General features: G+C 35.3%; 1 pseudogene; it reads right to left on the reverse strand.

The window, feature by feature from the left end:
• Positions 1 to 1,567: 1,567 nt before the first annotated feature.
• LOC121411698 lies at positions 1,568 to 25,770 on the reverse strand (annotated as a pseudogene).

Genomic DNA, 25,770 nt, shown 5'->3' on the forward strand with positions numbered 1-25,770 from the left:
AAGCAGCAGTAGTCGCAGTAATAGTAGTAGTAGTAGTAGTAGAAGTAGTAGTAGTAGTAGTAGTAGTAGTAGTAGTAGTAGTAGTAGTAGTAGTAGTAGTAGTAGTAGAAGACGAAGAAGTAACAATAGTAGAAAAGTTGAAGCATTAGTCAGTGGCGTAGACAGATCTTCATACGGGGAAGGGGGGAGGTGGATTCCATGCCGGCCTATGTATACGGTCTGTGTATACATTTGTGCATGTGTAATATAGGATATATCGGAAATAAAAAGTAGTAGAAGTAGTAGTCATAGTAGTAGTAGTAGCAGTAGTAATAGTAGCAGTAGAGGTAGTGGTGTTGATGGTGGTAGTCTTAATCGTGGTGGTGATAGTGGTGCAAAAGTATAAGTATCAGTAGCCGTAGTAGTGTAGGTATTACTAAAGGCAGTAGTAGTAGTAGTTAGTGGTGGTAGTAGTAGCAGAAGTCGTGGGTATAGTAGTGGTGGTAGTATTAGTAGTATTAGTAGTAGTAAGTAGTAGTAGTAGTTGTTTGTTGTTGTTTTTGTTGTTGTTGCAGGAGTAGTAGGAAAAGTAATAGTAGAATTAGCAGAAGTATTATGGAATACCATATGTATAACAAGTAGAAGTTCAAATATCATGACTGTAGTATTGAAGAAGATGATATTAATATCGACTATCATTATTATTATGATATTAAAAATGACAACATTATCAACACTTGTTACATCAATAATGAATGAATCAATGAGTGACAAAAATATCTCGAACAATCGTCAACAGAATATTGTAGGGGAAGGTGGGGTAATTAAGTCTAGCATAGGGGCAAGTTCAGCTACCAGCCCCAGGCCAATAATGAATGAGTCAGACATTGTGGTGGTGTCATGTATTGATGACCCAATAAATAACCCTTAATCCCACCACATTGTTTTCAACTTTGAAAGAGACAGTATTTTTTAAGAGAGAAAATACAAATTTCAGCCAAAACAGTAAAAAAAGGGTGTGAAATAGATAAGTGCTTTTTACCCACACACGTCTTTAAATATAATAAAGAAATAATAACAATATTGTTAGTCCAGGTATGGATTCTCATTCTTGTCATAGTCTTTTACATGATGGATGCATAAGAAATGTGTGGATGTAAAAATATCGCATGAAGTTAGAATTGGGGTAAGTTGAGCCAGCCAACATGGGATAAGTTGAGCCATAGTAATTCTTATGGTAATGCATAATAAAAAAAAATCTTTATATGCCGACAGAAAGGACCAAAACCGCATGACAGTTCTTTTACCTCTACAGGATATTAGTATATAAAGAGAATTCGCGAGTGAAAAGACTTTAAACAGAAAATTGGCATACTGATTCTTCCCGCATACATTTTGTACATAGTTTTTGTGACTCATATTACCCCCAAAGGTGGCACAACTTACCCCACAGATGGGGCAAGTTGAGTCATTTGACATCGGTTTTTTCAAAGGTCACAATGACTTTTAGTGTGGGGTAGAAAGTTATATATAGGTGAAAAATATTTCCAAAGAATCAATTTCAAAGGCAAGGTACTTATTTCTACAATGTTATTATTCACATCAATTCTAACATGCAAAATGCAAAAAGTGTCACAACTTAACCCGCCTTCCCCTACATATGGTTTCACACTTCTTTAGAAACCATCCTCTCTCCTTTTTTTCTTAAGATTTATTTTGTGTTATTTTCCTGATTTTTGTATCTAAGTGTTCTTGGAAGTTTTACGTTACATTCTAGTTTACAAGATGCACTAGACCTGCTAGAACAATGTAAACATATCATGATTTATATACACAAATATTTTAACCATCTCTATCTTGGCTGGAATAGTAAATTACCTTTCAATTCCACTGTACACTGTAAAAAGAATATTGGGTAAAATTTTAACCAGCACGAGGGTAATTATGTGTCCAATCAATTTGGGGCAGTATATTGTACCCGATTCTGGAAGCATAATTATTGTCCAGTAAGGTTAAAAAATAAGCAGCAATTACTTTAGAATGTGCAAATTTTTTATCACACTAGATAACGATAATGCCCAAAAGAAATGCCCCATGTTGGTTGGACACATAATTACCCTCATGGAGCATTTTTACCCAATATGTTTTAGAGTGTACATAGTTGATTCAGTCGTTTTGTTTTCCTAATATCATATATTTCTAAGTAATAAATTATAACAGCTGTTCTCGTATTTTTATTTTAACATTAAAAGAGCATGTGCTAAACGTCTATTTCAAACTTTTTAAAAAGTACGAAAACTTTCCCAAAACAGACGTTCTAAAAACGTTCAAATAACGACCTTAGACTGTGTCAAGAATGTTAAATAAACGTCCATTTGTTAGAATTTACAATGTGCACTTGTAAATATGAATATTGTTTTACATTGTGTTTCACACAGTGAATACACCTAGAGCAAACTGGTTGTTTTTACCAACTAGGTTTGAAAATTAAACATCAAAGAAAATTTTGATTAATATTTTGATATTAATGATAAAAAAGGCGCGTTGACGAAAATCCCTATAATGGAGGCAAGGGGGGTAACTCCATGTTTTCAATCTCAAGCTTCAACTTGAGAGCGTGAAGTCGAGACATTTGTAAGTCCAGCAAATGCTCTTCATCTAGGGACACTAGTAATCTGCCATCGACACCATTTGATCGGAAGGTATCGACATATTTGCCAAGATCGTGCTTCCGCAGAAAAAGTCCCACTTCCGCCACGGTGTACTTTTTCAAACTGCGCGACCGTGGCGGTAGATTTGGTTCCAGATATTCTTCATCGCTAACGCCTGTCTTTGGCAGAATAATATCTGGAATGTCGTCATACACCGGAACTTGGGAAGCCGCTTTCAAATTCGCGTTTTCCTCTTTCAATATCTGAAGTAAAGATAAAAACACATGACAGTGCATGTTGAATTGGTGATTTTTTTTGGGAGGGGGGGGGGTGGATAGGAAAATCGATTTTTCTGCCATTAGGATTTTTGAACCTTCATCTTGCCATCAGTCATAATAATATTTTTTTTAAGTTTACCCTAAAGAGCCCCAATTTTACAGGCCTGTAACCTGACAAATTACCTTTAAAAAAACAGAATCAGATGTGCTAGATCTCATCAAACATAATTTTAGCATCATCACTGACGGGTTTTATATTCACCTTAAAGTTTATGAAACAGTGTATTAATGACGGAAATGAAAATCTAATATGATAAAATAGTTCAAAGATTCTCCAGTCAAGTATGTGAAAATAATATTGACAAATTATGCATGTCGTGTAATCACCAAAGTCATTATGTAAATATTTACTTAAAGAATTAAAGCGCTACTTTAAAAATGTTAAATTTTCCAGAAATTGGCTCTGACCTTATATTGTTTCTTCAATTGATTTAGTTCTTTGGTTTTCTCCTGCAGCTCCTGCAATGAATATGAAAACAAGAGAACAAACCTACAGAGTGAAATTACCCATAAGACTACATACTGGACAAATATAATTTATTTGAACATTTTCCTGTAGGTATATTTGACATGTATTGGAGGAGGAGGGGATTTACACAATCTTTTATTGGTTGTTGAAAGAGATCTGAGAATTGTATAAAAAAGAGGGCAAATTGCAAAATTTTGTAATGAATTGAGGGACATTCATGCACTCACCCCGACACATCTTCGCAGGGGAAACATAATTTTCGTTGAATAGAAGGAGAAGAAGAAGAATAAGAAGTAAAAGAAGAAAATTAAAATAACAGAAGAAGAACAGAATAACCTGAAACATTGGATTATTTATTTTGCAACTGTAATAAAGTAGTCCCTCTCTGGGAAAATTTGATAGATAAAATATATACTAATTCTGACATCTCCCGGGAATAAGTATTCTCAAAATTCAATTATTTGTTCGTTGTACATACGGGAAGTAAACATGACTCTTGTATTATTGTTCTATTTTTGCATGTGAAATTTTACATTTACTCATGCAAATTTCAGGAGAAAGAACTGAGGTTTGAGGTTTTTATCTCAATGGTTAAACTAAAATAAAATGGAAATGGAGCATACAGTTTTAAGGAAATTTATCCTGGCTCAATTATTTTACTTTTAATTTGTACATGTTATGCAGTAATGAGGGTCCTCTTTTTAACATAGGAAAGTATGAAGAAAGTTTAACTTTATACAAGCTTTTAACATTGGGAAGACGTGCGTGTGCGTGTGTGTGTGTGTGTGTGTGTGGGTTTGTGTATGTGTGAGTGGTATGGTGTGAGGATGGATGTTTGTGGCTGATTATTAAGTTATTTTGAGATAATTTAGCTTGTTAATGTCAATGTGTTTAAATAGTCTTAAACTTATTGTCAGCCTATATTGTTTGTTACTGTTATTTTATGAAAACCAATAAAAACGGAAGAAAAATAATAACAAACCAAGGGATCATAAGGGGTTTACATTTTATGGGAAAATTATATTGGAAAATTTGATATACTTGATATACTTGATATATTCTATATTACCCTCTCTTTCTTCGCCAAAACTTCTCGAACCTCGTTCATTACATTGATATTCTGTGACGACTGTGCAGGGATGGGACTGGTTGCTTCTTCCACTGTCTGGTACCTGCTCAAACAAAAAGAGACTTCTGATTAGAAAGGTGAGCATCAAGGCACCCCCTGTGGTGGGTTACACTTCATAATTCCGAAGGTTTGTAATTCCGAAGGTTCTTTATTCAGAAGGTTCGTAATTACGAAACACATAAATTGCCTATACCTCGACGTTCGTTAATCCGAAAACGTAAAAGGGTTCGTTAATCCGAACATTTGTGGCGTTATTTCGAAGGTTCGATAATCAGAAAACGGAATAAGGTTTGATGTTCCGAAGGTTCCTGAATCCGAAAACGAAATAAGGTTCGTTGTTCCGAAGGTTCGTTAATCTGAAAACGAAATAAGGTTCGTTAATCATTTAGTTTTCGGACTAACGAACCTTCGGAATTATGAACCTCATTTCGTTTTCGGATTAACGAAACTTCGGAATTACGAACCTTACTTCGTTTTCAGACTAACGAACCTTCGGAATTACGAACCTCATTTCGTTTTCGGACTAACGAAGCATTGGAGTTACGAACCATCGGAATTACGAACCTTCGGAAATACGGACCTTCGGAAATACGAACCTTCGGAATATCCGAACCTTCGGAATAACGAAGCTTCGGAATTACGAATGTATGCGCCTGTGGGGTGCAGTCACACCAACGAAACCAACTGCAAACTGATCCATGGCATTTCAATGAAAATAAGGTTATGGATTTTGGTCGGTGTGGAGTCGGTTTCGACGCTGTGACTCACGAGTTTGCTTCGTAATCTGTCAAGAACCCCATTCATAGTCTTTACCTTTCTAACCTTCCCACGTTACTCTCAAAAGAGAAAGTGAAGGCCGGTATGTATATTAAAAGAACATCATCAAAACTTGAAACTCTTCATGGCAAAAAGAAAAAAGAAAGGAAACCATCGACCAATGTAAAAGGATTATTTAGATAACGCCACAGATAAATAAAGCTCACAATACCGGCCAAGCGTATTCTTAATGTATAAAGTTTTTGCCCCATTAATGTGTTGTGGGCAAAAGATCAGAAAAATTAGCAAAATGAATCATTTAAATCTTCCCGGTTACCTCAGCACTAAAAAGGAATATCTAATGTTGATCACAAATTTGACTGGCTTTAAAAGCGGTGTTATCTGATACCCAAATATTCGGAAATTTAAAGGCAAGTGATGAAAACAATTTTATAATTCCAACACTACTTTGCGCCACTACATCTATCTGGAACACTACATTAATCTCTCTGATGTAAGGTACAATAGATGGGAATTAACTTACTCCTCTTCCTGGGCGCTAACGTTTGGAGGTCTAGGAGGTAACCTGGGCGGCGCGCCCTTCAGCGATTCCTTGGGCAGGGGAGGCAGTTGCTTGACTTCTTTGGGGGGTTTTGAGTTGGAGTTCTTGGTGGGCGCGGTGGTGGAGGTTGATCTGAAGGGCTGCTTAGGGGCGAGCTCGTATGGGAGTCCAGGGATGCTTTGAGTATTCTTATCTCGGTGTACACCGAAGTGAGCTCTTCCTTCATGTTATCAACTCGCCGATCTGCTACCTCGCATGCCTTTCGTTTCCCTGAAATGTGAAGGTACACGATGAATATTTAACAAATCTGAGTATTGCCCCAGAATATAAAACGTGGAAGATTTTGTGGACAAACAAATATGTAACAACAAATTTAAATTGGATTTTTTTTAAATCAATTTTGAACGAATATAGTCACAAAAGTGAACATTAAATTACTTCCAGGATTACAGCGACTCAACTAGCTCTTGTTTATTTCTCCCCATGTGGGAAATGGAGTCATAAAGCATTATTCTAAAGGCAAAGTTTCGTGATCATTCATGGAATTAATTCTATAGTCACACCATTGATACCGACTCCAAACCATGCGATGGTAGATAATTGGTAATAACGTTAGAGATTTTGGCGGTCTGGAATCGGCTACGCAGGTATGACTGTGGCAGCAATCTTTCAAAAAATGATTGTTTGTACCTTCTTCGCTTGTAAACCAGGCGTCGATGATTGCCTGTGTTGGTTGTGGAATGGCCATCATCGATGACGTCAGGGTTTCTTGAGTTGGGTCCACTAAACCCCAGGTTGTATTCACAAGAGGGTATAAAGCTGGTAGAATATCTAATGCGTGATTGTCCTTCGGAGCCATTGGTAGACGTTTCATCTTCATGGGTGCCGACACGGGGATGCTGTAGATCTGGTTGTCGAGAGCACGGGTTGCTATCACGCATTTGTCAATGGTAAAGCTGTCTAGGAGTAAGACCTTTTCCTCTTTGAAGTTTCTTTCTCTGAAGTCTTTCTTCTCATCCGGAATCCTTACTCTCTGGAAGTAAAAATATCATTAACATTTGAAAGCTTTTTTTTTCAAAGATATAAATAGAATAATAAATTGTGTTTTTTTCCATAGAATACAAAACATGCATAACGAGTTACATGCATTTTGGGGGGACGGGGTGGTAAAGTGTGGTTGTGATTCGTTGACAACGACAATGTTTTCTGGGCGTGTTAAGTCATATTGTCTACTATAGGTGTAAGTACCAAATCATTGTAACGCATTTGGCACGCCAGGTTTCATTTTTGACTTATGATCCACCGTTTGTTTTGTTATTCATTGCTTTGATTAAGTAGGTTTACTTTTACCTTCTATTTAACCATGAATATAAGCTAAATAGACCTAAACCATTTCTTCATGGATATCGGACGGGCAATAAAAACATACCCTCCCCAGAACACACCAAGGCCTTTTGAAACATAGTGGCCTCTTTTCACATAAACACACACACACCTTACGCACACATCAACTGTCATATCTTATACCCTCAGGAACAGCAGAATGTTGAACTGTGTTGCTATGGAGACTCATGCTTGTTGGGGTTAATTGTACAACCTGAGAATGTTGAGCCTACAATTAATGTAATTAATTGTACTAAATATTGCACATCATGCACATACATGTGCAAGACAGTTAAAGCCACCGAACACATTACCATTGGTCTGCGATCCGATTTTAGAATAGCACGTAGTAAAAAAAAAGATGTGAATATTGAGACATAGAATATCTTACTGTTGAAAGGATCATCGTCCGAATACTTATGTTCAAATGTGTGACTCTGCTAGAATCCTTTTATATTTTGTCGTAATGACGTAATAGTAATCGTCAAATTGGCTACAATTAGGTCTTTACACCAAAATAAATACTTGCAATCATACAGAATTATATCTGTATATATCTGTTATTATCTGTATTTTAACAGTTAATTTGAATTTCAAATAAATGGATACTTTTCATTCACATTTTCCGAAAATAAGCAAACTTCAATTTGTAAAAAAAAAAATCGGGTCGTGGACCAGTCGTAAGGTAGGCGGAGGCCTTTAGATGAGGTGAATGGCGTGAAAGTGTGTCTTATGTGTTAGAGAATGAGTGTGTGTGTGTGAGGTGGGATGTGCGTGTGCGTCAGGGTGTGCTTTTAATCGTTGACAATGGCACACATTGACTTTATACAGATCAGAATCCGATGGGCACATTACCTGAGGGAACTTGCGTTCAACAATCTCAGACATTCGAAGGTAGTCAGGAGACAACATGGTAGTGTACCTGCTTGTTGTCAAGTCTGTCGAGTATTTGAACGGTGATGAACCAGACATACCAACCAGAAGCTATAAAGGGGAAAATATAGAAAGCCACGTTGAAGCTACATAAGTTGGGGGCGTGACACATTTCCTGCAGCCATTATGTTATTTGTGCAAATGTGGGAGAATACAAATGTTTGCGCTGAAACAACAAGTGCCTTTCCCGGCTTACGCATCATACGACAGTGTATTCTAAGATGCCAACATTTATGTAATCTCCCCAACACAAGCAACACGAAACAAAAGGAAATTTTTAATTGATGAGGGCCTAATCCTTTGTTTTTGAAACAATATTGAGTTGATAGAAAGCAACGCATTGGCAGTCTTATTTATACCACAGCACAAGGCACATATACGTGAATAAAATAATCAATATCTAATTTCAAATGATGTATAAACATTACCGATGAAATTTCATGTATATTGGCGATTTCATAAAAAGTAAAGCATTTTGGCATAGGAGTACATCGATAATCATCCCCGACTCAAGTCTCAATCATCCGTTGGGTTGACATATTCTTTATCAATACCAGGAACTACCCATCGTTACATTGATTTTTATCCTATTCTGATTCATCGAAATCCAATATCACCTCCATTGTCCTCCAACAAGGTACCTGTACAATAATCTAATAATAATAATACCAACATGCTTATATAGCGCATATTACTGCCAAATGCGTCCCTATGTGCTTAATTGGATATTATTACCCTGACTTTAGCCTCACAGCCTTTTACAGCGCGTTGGCATTTCAAGGAATAAATTCCTGCCAGGTACCTATTTACCTCACCTGGGTCGAGTGCAGCACAATGTGGATAAATTTCTTGCCGAAGGAAATTACGCCATGGCTGGGATTCGAACCCACGACCCTCTGTTTCAAAGTCCGAAGACTAATCCACTGGGCGATAACGCTCCACACTAAGTAACTAAGTTACTAATCTAAGTTACTCTTAGCATGCTTAGCGCGACTTCTCGTGGGAGAGGGGTAAATCAACTGTGATATCAGGCACGGATCCGAATTGGACACAAAAAATTTTGAGGGGGCCGATAGTCACCGAAAGGATATTTTATTTACCCAGCGGGGTCCTCCACCGGAAGTATAAAGGGCGATGCCGCAATGGAAGTGATATTTGTTTGGTCATAAACATACCCTGCCTCTTTCTTCATCTTCTTCGAATCCAATAAGATCGAGGATTTCGTCAGCTTCTTGATCTTCATCTTTCCTGATAGAGCAATGCGCTTCCACAACACGGACTGCAGCAGGAAGTGGATCAGCGTTCATCAGCTCTTCTGTTCCGTAATACGACATATCGTCTAGCCTCGGATCTGAAACAAAGCATCAAATATTGGTACATTTTCTATAACTTCGAGTAAAGTTATTTTGCCTTTGATAAAAACAATGTAAAGCACCTTTCCAGTTTTGGAACTGTTTGTGTGTACGGGCTAAAGCTACACAGGTCATTCACATAAAAAGATATTTCCGATAGATAATTTATGTCTAAATAGTGTACCACCATTATAAATTAATTCGCAGGTAGACAAATATTTCCACAGGCTAGCTACTCTTATCCCCCTCCCACTGATGACGTATGTTTACAGTCTTTTGGGGCACTACTGCTTGACACCTGAAGATCTGTCCTTGCATAACAACACACACATACACACATCCACACCCACCCTCCCTTTGCGGCCTTGACATAAACACACACGTATAAATAATGTTAAAAGGGAACATCATTTTTCCTGTGGTATTTTCTCATTGGCATTCATGAATACACACAAAGGGCATGGATCCAGAAAGATGCATGTATAATTACGACAAACATTTGCTAGTGATGACTTTAGGAATGATATTCGTAACCAGAATTGGGAAAGTAATGATCAATGTAATTCAGTTGATGATGCTGTCGAATTATGGCAAAATGTTTTTTTACAAGTTGTTGACGAACACATGCCAAATCGTTCAAAAGGAATAATTACAAAGGGTTCCCCTTGGATGAATGCAAATATTTGTAAACTCATGAAAAAACGTGACAAACTTAAAAGAAAGGCTTGCAAACTGAAATATGAAAAACTTATGTGCGAGTACAGAATATTACGAAATAAGGTAACAAATGAAGTAAGGAAATCAAAGAAACGGTATTACTCTTATAAATTTACAAATTTTAAGGTAAACCCAAAACAGACTTGGAAAACCTTAAATTCCATTATTCCGAATAAAAAGTGAAATACCTACAGTTTCGTCTAACTCGGATTGTAATACTGAAACTGCTAACCTATTCAACACTTACTTTACAAATGTAGGGAGACAATTAGCAAGTAAAATACCCGATATGAAACCCCATACCATGCATACAGAAAATGATAATCATACAAATGAGACTTTTGCATTTACTAAGGTGAACGAACATGATGTCTTAAAAATCATGAGAAATCTTAAAAACACTAACTTAGTGTTTTTAAGATTTCTTATGATTTTAAGTCTTAAAGTCTGTCGGTGTTGATAAGATATCTTTCTGTGTTTTGAATGCATGCTCTATAGAGATATCATTGAGTATTTCTAAGTTGATTAATCTATATTTGTCAAAAGGTTTATTTCTGCAACAATAGAAAGAAGCCAAGATTATCCCGATTCACAAAGGTGGCGATAAAAATTCTCAATTTTGCCCTGCGTATCTAAAATACTGGAAAGGGTTATCCAACGGTAAGTTTTAGATTTTTTGCGAAAGAATGATATTTTGACACTTGCCCAATCCGGGTTTCGGCCACGGCACTCAACCATTCAACCAGTCATCTGTTACCTTTAGGAGAGTGGTAAGTTACCACTCTCCTAAAGGTAACAGATGACTGGTTTCACCAAGAAGATTCTATGACTGGAGTTCCAACAGGCAACAAATTTATTCAAGCAGCTGTTCATTTGTAAAGAAGCACAAAAGAAAGAACGAACGGCAATAAGGACCTTTTGATGTCCGCCTTCGAAGCCGACAGTTTCAGTGAAGAAAGCAGAGGGGTGAAATTTTACGAATATCCATTTGTATCAATTTTCCATCTTTGATATTAATAAACAAACTGAAATTTGAATGCATGACAAAACATTAATAACCAAGCACTATTACGACGAGATATTTGCCCAGATTATATCAATTTACCTGTAATTAGTGAAAAAAGAAAGAATTCGATCTTTACTGAAACCAGATTTTAACAGTTTTCCGATCGTTTGCGGCGAAAGAAAATTTCAAATGTGGTCTGTAGAATATTGTTGTATATTACTGTATATGCCAGATGAGTGCCCGCACATGCCCAGTCGAGCAAATTTGAGTCATATTTCAGGACATATTGCATATCGCATGCCTCCGAATTATGTACTACAATATAACCAGACCAAGATGCGCGGAAAAGTAATTATCATCACAAAAGCATATTTCCCTTTTTGTATGACCTATAGCTGCGGAGTCATGCGGGAATCATTTGTCTTCACAATTGCAAGAGGTGTTAAGCAAAGTGCATGCCTGACATACTATCTGCTGGCGGCTTTTCACCTCGTTCAAAGAGATTTTATTTGCTGTTACTCCATCTCATTTGAAACCTCCTTGGTTTCACTCAGTCGATCTGAAATATTACATTGGGGCCGTCTTCGTCGATTTAAAAAAGCATTCGACACCGTGAATTGTGATATTCGTATGAAAAAATGAATAACTTAGGTATTTCTGGCACACCATTCTTGTGGTTTCGAAGTTACATGTCTAACCGGATTTGTAGGACTCTTATTAATTCGGAACTCTCTAATGAATCAGTTATTAACTGCGGTGTGCCCCAGGGATCACTCCTTGGGCCACTGCTCTTTACATTATTATGTCAATGATTTAGTGAAATGTATTAATACATGTCATATCCAATTGTATGCGGATGGCACCGTTTTTGTATTTTTCACACCCCTCCATTGAAAGAATCAAAGAGGCCCTGAACTCAGATTTAGAAAATATGTACCAATGGATGTGCCAAGTTAAGTGTTAACTTTCAAAAAACGGCCTGTATGCTCATTGGAAGCAAGAATATGATTTCTAAACCAAATGTCCTTCATGTTTCCTTAAATATTACCCTATTAGAATAAGTTCATCATGTCAAATACCTAGGCATCATAGTTGATGATTATTTGAGTTTTAATTGGCATATAGATAACATGTTGCAAAAAATAGGTCAATTAATCGGCTTTCTGGGAAGATTGCGGCGATCCCTAAGTGAATCGATTCTGAAATACATAGTATATTGATCCTCCCCTACTTTGATTATCGTGATGTTGTTTACGATGCATCTGTTTGAAATACACAGACCGCCTCCAAAAACTACAAAACAGAGCAGGTCGTATTATACTCCAGATTAAACCCGAATCTCATATATCAATTTTGGAAATGCATAATACACTTAATTGGCAATTTTTGGACAACAGAAGAAGAGATCATTCCCTTATTCTCATGTATAATCTATCTCCAAAATATTTAGGAAATGATTTAAGTTAGTAACACATACGTATCAAATTAAAATTACCAAAACCAAGAACAAATTACCTCAAAAGATCCTTCATGGCCATGGCTTATAATTCCCTTCCCCCTCACATTAAATCATCCCCTAGTATAAATATTTTCAAATCTAAGATTGTTGATCTGTAGCCACATGGACTCCGGTACCCCCCCCCCCCCTCCCCCATTCCCTGTTAGGATTGCACCCCTTCATTTTTGTTTTTGTTTTTTCTTTTTGCGGTGTTTTTCTAATTATGTTTACTGTTGATATTTGTAATTTTAATCAATTATGTTCGTCACTATTTTCTTTTATCTTCTGTACATCTGTTTTTCTAATCTGCTTTTATTTTGTCTAACCTATATGTTAATGTTAAATGTTTTGGACCCCACAGAAGACCAGCGTGGCTGTGCCAGCCACGCTGAATGTGGGCTATCCACCGTATTTCATTGTATATCATGTATATAATTCTGCTTTTAATACGGAAATACTACTACTACTACTAGTAGTTTTGGTTGTATTTTGACAACCATGGGTTTTTTTAATGGTGTGCACCTTGGTGGTTGCCCATAACACACAGCTCTCTGCGAATTGCTGGATTTTACCTGGATCTTTATACATTGTGCTTTTTCTATTGCAAACATTGTTTCATTAGACCTTCTAGCATCTTGTGGACAAACTTTGGGGAGTTGTTTTGCTGGGTTTGTGCGGGGAATTCGAGAATGAATATGCTGACTAAGGATGCTGAAGAACCTGATGCAGGTCTACATGCACAACATATTGCAAAAACTACAGGCAGTTAGTGTCAAGACTTTTCCATGGTGATGGATTACAGATAATATCTATGGAAACTTTTCTTTTCAGTAAATTGATGCAAATGACATTAACAGCTGTACTTACATCATGGTATTGAAATGGATCATTGGTGTGCTTCTTTTATTTACCCTGCTTGGGTGTGAATGGAATACATTTCATTGTGGTGTCACTAACTCTACATCTGCTAAGTATTCACACTTTACTCAACCCTCATTGATGAAACGAAAACTTAGGTTGAAATATTTAGGCAACCACATTCAATATTATTCAAACTCAATTGCAACATTCCAGATTTCCCTTACTAGACTAGAGCCATTCTGGAAAAAGAGGCCTGTATAAACTTTAAAAAGCATTTTGGGGTAAAAGTTGGGAACCGGACTATTTCACATAATTGAAATATGCTGAATCTGATAGGATCGGTTCCCAAGCTAATTTCTCATGTTTTGACCACCTAATTTGAATAAACATGATGGCTGCAAAATTGATAATTCAGAATATTATTTTGACAATGTTCTTTACTTATATATGCTTTCACAGACATGAATACTGCAAAAACCTGCATACATACGTATATCTTTGGGAAAAATTGTTATTTTTGTTTCCGGCTAATTAATTATGCAGATTTATGCATATTTTGGATCATTATGCTTTAATTTGATAATTTCAGCTCAAATGTTTATATTTTGGGTAGAAATAGTATTTGCATCATTCTGAATAATTGTACGCCCCTTAGAATATAATACCACAGTGAATATTAATGTATTTTATTTTTTTTTATTTTATGTATTTCTTTGTATTTTGTACCTTTTGTTTCGTGCATGTTTTGTCATGGGATCTGTCAAAGTATTGATTATCAATGGCAGAAAATAATAAGTTTCAATGATTTTTACATGTATTCGTATATATCCATGGGCTTAACAGATGCACCGACTCCCACACTCACATCTGCATACAAAGGTAAATTCCTGCAGGGAGGGCCTTCGCATTTTAAAAGCACACTGGTGGCGATCCAACGAATTTCATGAACCTATCTGTATTCAAGCGAATGTCACTATTAATTGCTTAAATTTTAATATAAAATGTTTTTTGAATTATGATATCAATCAATTCATTCGTATTTACAGTTTTAGATGATGGATTATTAAATTTGAATCATGACAGTACTGTAAATCTCAACTCCTAATAGTCAATCAGTCGCATTTAATATCCTTTGGAGTAGTTATGTTCCCCGACCAACAGAATCTCATTAGACATACATGTATACAGTGCGTCCCAGAATAAACGAAACCGAGGTTTAGCGATCATTTATCATAACTTAATCGTAAATAGAATAGACAAATGACCTACCAATTTAAAGCTTGGAATCTCCTCTTTTATCTGATATTACTTAGGTTATTTCTTATTCACGCATGAGTGAGCAAAAACAATTTGAAGAAAGGATACCAAAAACTCATTTGGCGGGGGGGGGGGTATCTGGGTTTCAAAAAGAAAACCACATTTCTGAAAAGTTCAATATCTGCTCTTTAATTTGGTACCTCAATTACAGAAAATGGTCAAGAAATAAAAAAGTTCTGGTCATTTGAAATAAGGCTTGTATTTCCATAATTTCATGAGATAAACGTGTTTTCACCGGTTTCCCACAGAAGCTTTCGCATAGTGAACAAAAGATTTAATGCATGGCTGATCGTCAACAAAACGGAGTGTCGAGTGAGTTTGAAAGCCAGCCTGGAGAACCTCTTCATTTTATGAAATTATTGAAATTGAAGCCAAATAAAAGAGCAGATATTGAACTTTTCAGAAATGTGGTTTTCTTTTTGAAACCCAGATACCCCCCGCCAAATGAGTTTTTGGTATCCTTTCTTCAAATTGTTTTTGCTCACTCATGCGTGAATAAGAAATAACCTAAGTAATATCAGATGAAAGAGGAGATTCTAAGCTTTAAATTGGTAGGTTATTTGTCTATTCTATTTATGATTAAGTTATGATAAATGATCGCTAAATCTCGGTTTCGTTTATTCTGGGACGCACTTTATATATATATATATTCAGTGTGCTTTTCATTAGCAATTAATGAAGTGAAAACAGTCTGCCGAAAAGGAAATGTCTTATGTGTTCTCCATTATGCTTGTCAAATTGTTCCAATTTTGAAAAAAGAAATTCTCAGAACTGAACCCACATATTTATAAACCATCTAATGTCTCATTTTGCCTATCAATTAGACCGTTTTAAATGATTTAAAAGCCAGACTATGGTGTTCTAAAGATCCACAACGAATAAGTCACTGCATGTCCTTTCAATAACAAATTTTTATAATTGGACTTCATTAACTGATTACATGTGCATCTCCAAAATAAATATTTTCCAATGCAGTACTGCACCTGTCCTATCAAGGATTGCCGCTTCATCCAACTTAGAGGCATCCGGCTTCCCCCAGCTTGATACACCTTCGGGGTGTTGAATGATCAATGTCAGTTATCATCGAGCTGGTGTTCCATTGGATGGCTTGATTGATAGGGCAGCCTCATATCATAAAATTGTTGAAATCAAATCAATTTAGCACAAGTGTTCTGCGGAGGCAGTTGGTATCGAAGTCATCGTGTTTGTGTTCTTGAGATATGTCCGATTCTTATGTCACAGATCCATAGAGAAAACCTAAACATTTGTCTTGAGAGAGAATCTGCTGTCTGACCAGATCTTGTTTCAGGTGTTAAAATGCTGGGAGTGCAACTTTCAATACCGCAGTGAATTGTGTAATGTCCCTTGGCCATTTATCGAACTTCTAATATTCACACATATTCACATCTTCATAAGATTATTTCTAATTGATAACGAAGATATCTTTCAGAGGATGGTGGGTTCCTGACATGTTTGGTGTTCATGTAGGTTATTATTAATCCACTTCTTTTGATCGGTATTATACCCAACAGCATCCAATAGCTGACCCAGCTCTGATAGGCTGCATGCGAGTCTGAGATATCACCATCAAAGTCTAGGTCAAGAATTTCTTTGTAGAGCCAGGAGATCTCTTTCTATGAAGAAAGCAGTTGCCTAAGTTATGTTTGACTTGTCAACCGGTTTTGGTACCACTGAACATGTCATTCTTCTTGGGAGACTGACAGTCTGTTTTGGAATTGATGATTCTGCAATCCAATGGCTTTCCCTTTACCTTGCCAACAGGAGGACAAGCTGTATTCATCACTGAAATGTAGTCTCCTGTTACTATTCTTTGCTATGGAGTTCCTTGGGGGTCTGTCCTTGGTCCCTTGTTCTTCAAACTGTACATCACTCCTCTTGGCTCTATAATGTGGCAACTTGGTCTTGGTGTACACTTCTATGCTGGTGACATCCAGCTGTATACCTCACTTTTGATCCAAAAGTTAAAGATACAGAGGTTCGTGCAGCTGCTGTTGTTGGTGCTGCCACTGAGGATTCGATGTTGGATGAAGGTCAACTTCTTGAAGCTTAACGATTAAAAGCGAAGTAACTTGTTCTGTCATCTCCATATGCGTAAGTATTATGACTACAACTCCTGTGTTAATAGGTGAGGAAGCTATATATCTCCAGTAATGATATCTTGGCGTAGTCTTTGATAGAACAATGAGCATGAAGAAACTCACATCACATGTCTGCCAATCTGCATATTACCAGCTTCACAGAATTACTGAGATCAGACACTGTCGTACATGAGGTGGTGCGGAAAATATCATCCATGACCAGATAACCCCTAGACTGGACTTCTGCAAACTGTCTCCATGCTGGTTTACCTTCATCAGGCATCCCTATATAGCACTTTTCAACCATAGAACGCAGTGTGAAAATTTGTTCTGCATTGGGCAGTGACTGGGCAGCTGGAAACCTTTTTGTTTTGCCCATGTTTTTACCATAGAGCTAATCTGTGTTTAGCCCCTATTTTTTATCATTTCCTCTTCTGTATTCAGTATCGTTTGGCAAAGAATCTTCAATGGCAAGGATTGGAAAGAAGCTGTGGTTTTCAGTTATTACTTTGATGGTTGACTCAGAGGAAATAAATATATCGGTAATGATTAAAAAAAGAGTAACTGATCCGGTAATACAGACCCTTTGCCTTTATTACAAATTCTTTTGTTAACTGTAACGATTGCCGTTCTGATGGAGACGAATCAAATATATAATTTTGCTACAAAGATGTCAACAATGTACTGATACTTTAATCCGATTGATAAACTACACTGAAAAAATCATTGATTATTGGGTCTGTTATCTAATCATAAAGGATATAGAAGAAATTTTAATATAAATATTTCAAGAAATCTTATTCCAGCATGATTACAGGTTTTCTAACTTCTAAACCTTTCTTTTCTGACGGGTTCATTGAATTTGGTAATTGTCATGATTATAGGATCAGCATCAATGTGTTTTATATTGGGCATGTATAATATACCTTGCAAGTATATTACTTTCTATATACAGGTGTGGGTGTGGGAGCATGTGTGTGTATTTGTTTCTGAGTACAATTAACAGTTGTGGTAAAAGAAGTTTATCGAATGATTCAATGATTGAAGCTTGATATTTGTCTGCCATTGATACTAGTGTTTTCAAGATCTCATATCAATCATATACAAAGAAAGTGGCAAAAAATACAAGAACATAAAAAAATCAAAGAATAATAAAACCATATAAAAATTGACTTAAATATTATATTTAGGGCCAAATAGTTATCATAATGATACAAATTATATTTGTACCCAGAATAATAATTTTTTGAGGTGTAATTATCAAATTATAGCACATTTTTGCAAAATATGCATAGATTTGCATAATTAATTAGCAGCAACAGAAATAGCAAATTTTCCTGAATGGTACATTGTTATGTATGCAGGATTTGCAGTATCCATATCGGTGAAAGCGAATATTATAAAATATTGTAAAAATAAGATTATAAATAGTCAATTTGGCAGCTATTTTGTTTATGCAAATTAGGTGGTCAAAACATGAAAAATTGGCTTGGGAACCGGTCTTATCAGATTCAGCACATTCAAATTAGGTGAAATTGACCGGTTACCAACTTTTAACCCAAAATGCTTCTTGAACTCAAATTCTCCCCATATTGATCTTGTCTATACTATTTGTGGTATATTTATAGTAGGTGTTATGAATGACCTAGATGTTCAGAGTATTAATCAATCTTGAAAATTTTAATCAAATTGTAAATATGCCAACTAGAGAGGATAATATACTAGATAAAATTATTACAAATTGTGAAAAGTTTTTCTTACCAGAGACTACACTATCAATCCTTGGTAGAAGTGATCATAATTGTATTTTATTACCACATTTGCCATCTATAACCCGTTCAACAAGGAAGTTAAAAAAAGAATTTTACGTCCTATTCCTGATAGTAGATTACGATTATTTGGTCAGTGGGTCACACAAAATTCTTGAAGTGACGTGTTACAATCATCAGACCCTTGTTTTCTAATTCTGTATTATCTAAATTGAATGATTTTTTACCTACCAAAGAAATAGAACTAAATGACAATGATAAGGAATGGATGACTCCAGAAATAAACGATATGTTTATTCAAAGGGCAAGGACCTTTCAAACAAAAAATAAAACGCTTTTTCGACGTTTACGAAATAAAATAAATAGAATGATAAGTTATAGAAAAATGTTATTATAATACTCGTGTATCACATCTAAAAACTACAAACCCAGGTGCTTGGTATAAACAAATTAAGATAATAAGTAAAGGCCAGGTAAACACCCCAGTTATAAATGCAGAAGGTATTTCAGATAAGGACCCTAAAATGTTATATAAAAATAGCTGATGATATCAATGAACAATTTATATCAGTAACTAAGGATCTAGAACCTCTTGACAAGAAGAGATTGCCTGCATACTTGCCTTCAAATTCAAAATGCCCAGGAGTTCAAAAATATGAAGTATACAATGCCCTTCGAAAGATGAAGAGCAACAAAGCAGGTTTGAAGGAAGACCTTCCACCTCGAATTTTACAAGAAATTGCTTATGAATGTAGTAAACCTGTAACAGATATCTTAAATGCATCTTTTAATTTAGATATTGTACCAGGGCAGTGGGAAAAAAAGTCGAATTGTTCCTCTCACAAAGTCACAACCCCCTACTATTACTCAACTACGCCCATTCTCTCTAACAAGCCGTCTCTGTAAAATAGCAGAATCCTTTATTGTTAAATGGCTTTTGGAAGATGTTTCTCAATGTATTGATTTAAACCAATATGGCAACATTCCTGGATTATCATCATCGCATTATCTCATCAAATTATTACACAGTATTTTAGAAAATTGTGAGAAACCCAAAATTATATCAACTATTATTTTTACTGATTTTTCCAAAGTGTTTGACAAGTTGGACCAAAATATTTTACTTTAAAAATTAATTAATTTTAGAGTTAGACCGTTTATTATTGATTGGATCATTAGTTTTTTTAGAACAAAGATCTCAGTGTGTAAAATATCAGAATAACTTTTCAGAATATGTAACCACCCACGCCGGAGTGCCCCAAGGCACGAAATTACGATGTTTGTCAAGAACAATTGCTGCCTCGTTTCAAATACGTTGATGATCTCACGTTACTCGAAAACAGAAACTTACAAAAATTATCAATATAAAAAATGTATTAGATGATTTATTAGAATGGACAGACAGTAATCATATGACACTAAATCCTAGTACGTGCATGGCAATGAATATAACATTTGTGAAAAATGCACCCTTTTGTGAGTCTTTGCATATCGGCAAATCAGAACTGCCTTATGTTGATACTTTAAAGATTTTAAGATTTTATATCCAACATAATTTAAAATAAGATTTCCATATAAATTAAATGTTAAAAAAGTGCAATAAAAAGCTCTATATGTTTAGATTAGTGAAAAATATAAATTACCATTTCTGACTTAATACAAATATATGTCGGATACATCCGCCCTTTTTAAGAATATTGTGCGCCTGTGTTAAAGGAAGTTTACCTTTAGACCATGTACAGAAACTAGAAAGAATCCAGAAAAGAGTTTGTAAAATTGTCTTAGGTCAAAGTTATTCAACTTATGAAGATGCTTTAAAACGATGCAAACTGGATACACTAAAAGATAGACGTGAACAATTATGCTCTGACTTTGCAGTATCTGTAAGCAAAAATCCATATTGTAAAAGCTGGTAACCGGAAAGGAGCGTTGTTAACATGACTTTAGGCAATAATCAAAAGTATATGCAATACAAACGCAGGACCTCTCGTTTTAAACACAATGCAATACCGTATTTTATTAATCCCCCTTAATAACTCGTAAAGTGTATATTTTCATTACAATTTCATTGTATACTGGATTTTTCTTAATGTACCATTTAGTTTTATCATTATTACATTATTGTTTTATGCTACATGTGCAATTGTTATACCTTTGTAAATACATACATTTCAGCTTTCTAGCTGCAGTATGTGTATGACTGTTTTACTGGAAATAAATAAACCATGAAATGAAATGAATAAAATGAAACGAATAGTTAAAGATCACACATATATGGAGTGCCAATCGTCAACACATTCATCAATTGACCCTGCTGCAATAAGTTATAAAAAAATAATTGAGTTGTGAAATAGGAAGAAGAGGAAAATAGAAAAATATTAATAATTTTAATGAGTTAATTGGTAAATTATGATTGCCATAATATAGAATAAAATATCACAAAGCCCAGCATTCCATAAAATTGTGGTTTAGAATTTGAGTTTAGACTAGGGCTAAGCCTAGCTTTTATTATCAGAATACTACCCATTAAAGGTCAAGTCCACCCCAGAAAAAAAATGTTGATTTGAATACATAGAGATAAATCTAACTGGCATATCGCTAAAAATTTCATCAAAATCCGATGTAAAATAAGAAAGTTATGACATCTTAAACTTTTGCTTATTTTTCCACAAAATAGTGATATGCACAACTTAGTGACATGCAGATGAGTCAGTCGATGATGTCCATCACTCACTATTTCTCTTTTTTTTAATGTTTGAATTATACAATATTTATTTTTTTACAGATTTGACAGTAAGGACCGATTTGACTAAACCATATAGTATTAAACAATGCTAATTCCACATGTTCAGGGAGGAATTAATCGTTGTTTCACTTGACAATGAGGGGAAAATATGAATATTTCATGTAATAAAATACAAAAGAAATAGTGAGTGGATGACATCATCAGTCTCCTCATTTGCATACCGACCAAAATGTGCATATTACTGTTTTGTGAAATTAAGCGAAACTTTAAAATGTCACTTTCTTATTTTACATCCGATTTTGATGAGATTTTCGGTGTTATGCTTATTGGATTTTTCTCTTTTTATTCAAATCAACTTTTTGTTGGGGTGGACTTGTCCTTTAAGTTGACAGGAGATAACATTTTTGTCTTTGCAAACGATATTCGTAAGAGGTTATTCTACTTATTTAGTCAGTATTAATGACGTATGAATTCCTGACAACAATGTCACCTAAACTCAATTAATATTTACAGTTGAACTATTTGTTAATCACATTTTGGTTTACCTAATTTCTTTTTGCAGCACGTATTTCACCTAGGTCAATCTATACAAACAGGTTTGCATGCTGCACGCATTCAGCTGGTGGTCTTTTGAATTTACATGTCTAGACGCAATTGAATAGAAATGAAATTTGATAATATTCAATTGAATCTTCAATGAATGTACTAAGGTAAGGGAACACATGACCAGGAAAAATGAATGATTTAGAAAGCAGTGGCAGAGTAAATGACTAGATAGACACAGGAAGAAAGAGGTTTAAATGTCCCTTTCAGAAAAAAAGTGGAAATAGGTAAACTAGGCCATTATCATCAAATCCTAGTGAAGAAAATTATGTTTTTAATATCATACAAAACCTGTAAGATGGATTTATAAAGAAAAAAATTACCTGACTTTCATTGTCATCTTTTATTGATATAACTGTTGTTATAATTCCGATTATCGTTATTATTAGTATTCGTATGATAATTACGTATGATGTTATCTGCCTCCGCGATTAGTGTATATATGGATATCCTTCATGATATAGTTGAGAAGGTTGTTTACTTTAATACCGTTTGGAGGTAGTTACTATTCTAGAACTGAATGTACTGTATATATAACTATTCTACAAACAATATTTTATTTCAGATACACTACTACTACTACTACACTACTGACCTGTTAAAAAAACAAAAGTTTTACAAACAAAAAAACAATTTTTTCTGTAAATTGTTTGATTAATAAATTTTCTGCAATTTACTAGAACAGGCCTAATTTCGAAAATAAAAAGTTAAAATGTTTTCAATAAAGGAAATTTAGAATGTTTCATATCTCATGTACCAATTTCCTGTAAGATTACAGTTGTTCTAGATATTTGGCATTCATATATTTCTATGAAACGATGTTTTAAAATAAATAAAAAAAAATAGAATACATTTGGCACGAATATTACTTTTTTTCTCCAAACAAAATTCCACCTGAAATATTCTTTAATCCCAACAGCATCCCAATCCTCTGAAAGGGCTTAAAACGCTTTCTATTTGATACCAAATTCGTCATCTTTCGGAAGATAGTAAATTTTACGATGTTTAACAAAGAAACACTTTTGGCCTCAACTGTATATAAGGGTGTGTTTGTGAGAGTGTGTGATATGTATATATTACATATACATACGTAAATAAAGTCTGTGGATAGTGAATATGTGTACGGTTTGACCATGTTAGATGGAGAGCATAAGCAAAATCACACACTCTTGCAAGCTTTGCACCTGGCCTTCTAAGAGCTTATCTGCTGTATGCGGCAAATAATTAAATAATAATCAGCATTAAGAAATAAATCTTAAAGCAACATCACTTAACGTAACATGAAAGCCAAACAAGAACTAAAATACTAATAACGTAAATTTTTGTCAGTTTATTATCATGTACACAATCACTGCCATCATTTTCATCATAATTATCATGTTTTGCTGTTGTTTATATTTTGTTATTACTATCATTACTCCTATATACAATCACTCTCAATATCATCATAGTTAAAATTAAATAAAGTTTTAAGTTTTAATCTAAACTATTATATTAGTAACTTCATGGGTTTTTTAAACACTCACCAAGTGGCAGTAGTTCATATTTCTGTTGGGCATAAATTGGCAGTCGTAGCTTCTTCCCTTTTGCCCAGGTGGCATGAACAGTCGGATTGTCATAGATGAAATGCAAGAGGAAAACATCTCCTTCATTCAGTGCCGTGCAGCATCCAGGGACGGCGAAAGACTCGCTAAGTTTGACGCATTGGGGCAGTTTCATCTCACCCAGCAGCAGTTGCATGTCAGTTTTCCTTTGGTCAGGAGGGAGGTCCAAGGTGAGTTTCCGAGGGAAGTCCTCCGGACAGCGATAGGTTTTGGGCTCTGCATCGAGATTCGATAAGGATGGACGTTGGCCAGGGCGAGGAGGAGTACGGGGTTTATTTTTAGATGGATTTCCAGAAGGAAGCTTCAAATGCGAGGGCTTAGGCTTTCGAAAGCCGATGTTTCCAGACATTCTTGCAGTTCCTTGAAGGGTCGACCTTAAAGTCAGTCTATGAAAGCTACATGTACATGCCCAGGAGAATGTTTCAGATGGCAACAGCAGGCGACTTGTGTGCAACCATTACGATTTGCTTCGAGGAAGGCAAGCTCAAACACTAAATGGAAACAGAAGGAAAGAGGTAATTTCCGTTAGGTTTACATATTGAAGGAAGAATGAGAAAATCCCTAAAACTAATCCATATAATAGTAGTAGTAGCAGTAGTAGTATTAGTAGTAGTAGTAGTAGTAGTAGTAGTAGTAGTAGTAGTAGTAGTAGTATATCATTATCTGGAGGAGCAAAGATCATGTAAGACCTAGGCAGGTATTCAAGTCGATTCTTAAGCCATGATTTTAAGTATTTTACTCAGTATTTTGCTTAAGTAAAGTCCTTATCCATATAGATATTTAATTACATTTTTGGTTATGTATTTTGCTTAAACCTCAGTCGGTCGACTACAGTCTGGCTTGATAAAGTAAAATACTTCGATGTGAAATGAGTTAAAGCATTAAAGTAAAATGCTAAGTGAAATACTTGAAAAATCATTACTTTCAATTGAATACCGGCCCTGCATGGTCTTCGTCACAGAATGTCAAACAGTTCCAGGAAGTTCAAGCAAAGAAGTCTGTTGGAACCCCTTGTTCATGGAATTCGCTCCCATCGGACACCAAATCTTGCAGTCACCAGACATCTTCCACAACAAATTAATACCCTTACGAATCACTGTTGTAGGCTTTCTTGTTACTTTGACTTTCAATTTAGAGATAACTTAATGTGTAAATTATCTTGTCAACTTATTAAATTTCTATGTATTTATCGATTTCATTGTCTGCATACGTGGGGATATATGTTGTCCACTTCTTCATTGTGGCCCTTGAGTGTCAATAGCGAGAGAATATGAGCGCCATATAAAAATAAAATTATTATCATTATTAGTATAAGACCATCATCAGCATCATAAGTTATCATCTGCATCATCATCATTATTAATGATTATTTTGATCGTACCATTATCATGAATAGAACGAATCAGTTGCTATAAACGCATAATATAAAGAGAATGAGGTGCTTATTAAATATAACCCATCGAAGGCTGTCGTTGTCCAGGCTAAATACAAAGAAAACAGTGCTCAAAATAACGATTTCAGAGATTGTTTTGAATAGCAATTTTAAAGATCTCGCTCGAGGACTCTGCACCTTTTAATATATTAGTCATTTGGACGATTCGCAAGTATTTTGACAGCGCTAAAGATCAAAAGTCATCAAGAATGATTTTCCCATGGCAATGCATCATCACGTCCCAAAAGATTAAAGTATAAAATATCTCACCTATTTCCTGGTCTGGTTTCCTCTTCCTGTCTTCAGCTCTTACGTCAGTATATACTCAAGTAATTTTCTACAGCTCATCCGAATATCAAGTGAAAGGACCGCACACGTGATGGAAGAATTCATTACCCTTTTCACCATGTTTACAAAGAACTATAGCGAAATGTGATATTCACGAGCGAATATTACGATAATTAATAATGTTAACCTTTATGTGACAGTTATGTTGGATGACTGCAATTCAGTACCTTCTCACGGGTCTACAATTATTGTCATGCAGACAAGTGCAAATATCCTGT

Source organism: Lytechinus variegatus, chromosome 3 (genome assembly GCF_018143015.1).
Source record: "Lytechinus variegatus isolate NC3 chromosome 3, Lvar_3.0, whole genome shotgun sequence".
In the NCBI taxonomy this organism is placed as follows: domain Eukaryota; kingdom Metazoa; phylum Echinodermata; class Echinoidea; order Temnopleuroida; family Toxopneustidae; genus Lytechinus; species Lytechinus variegatus.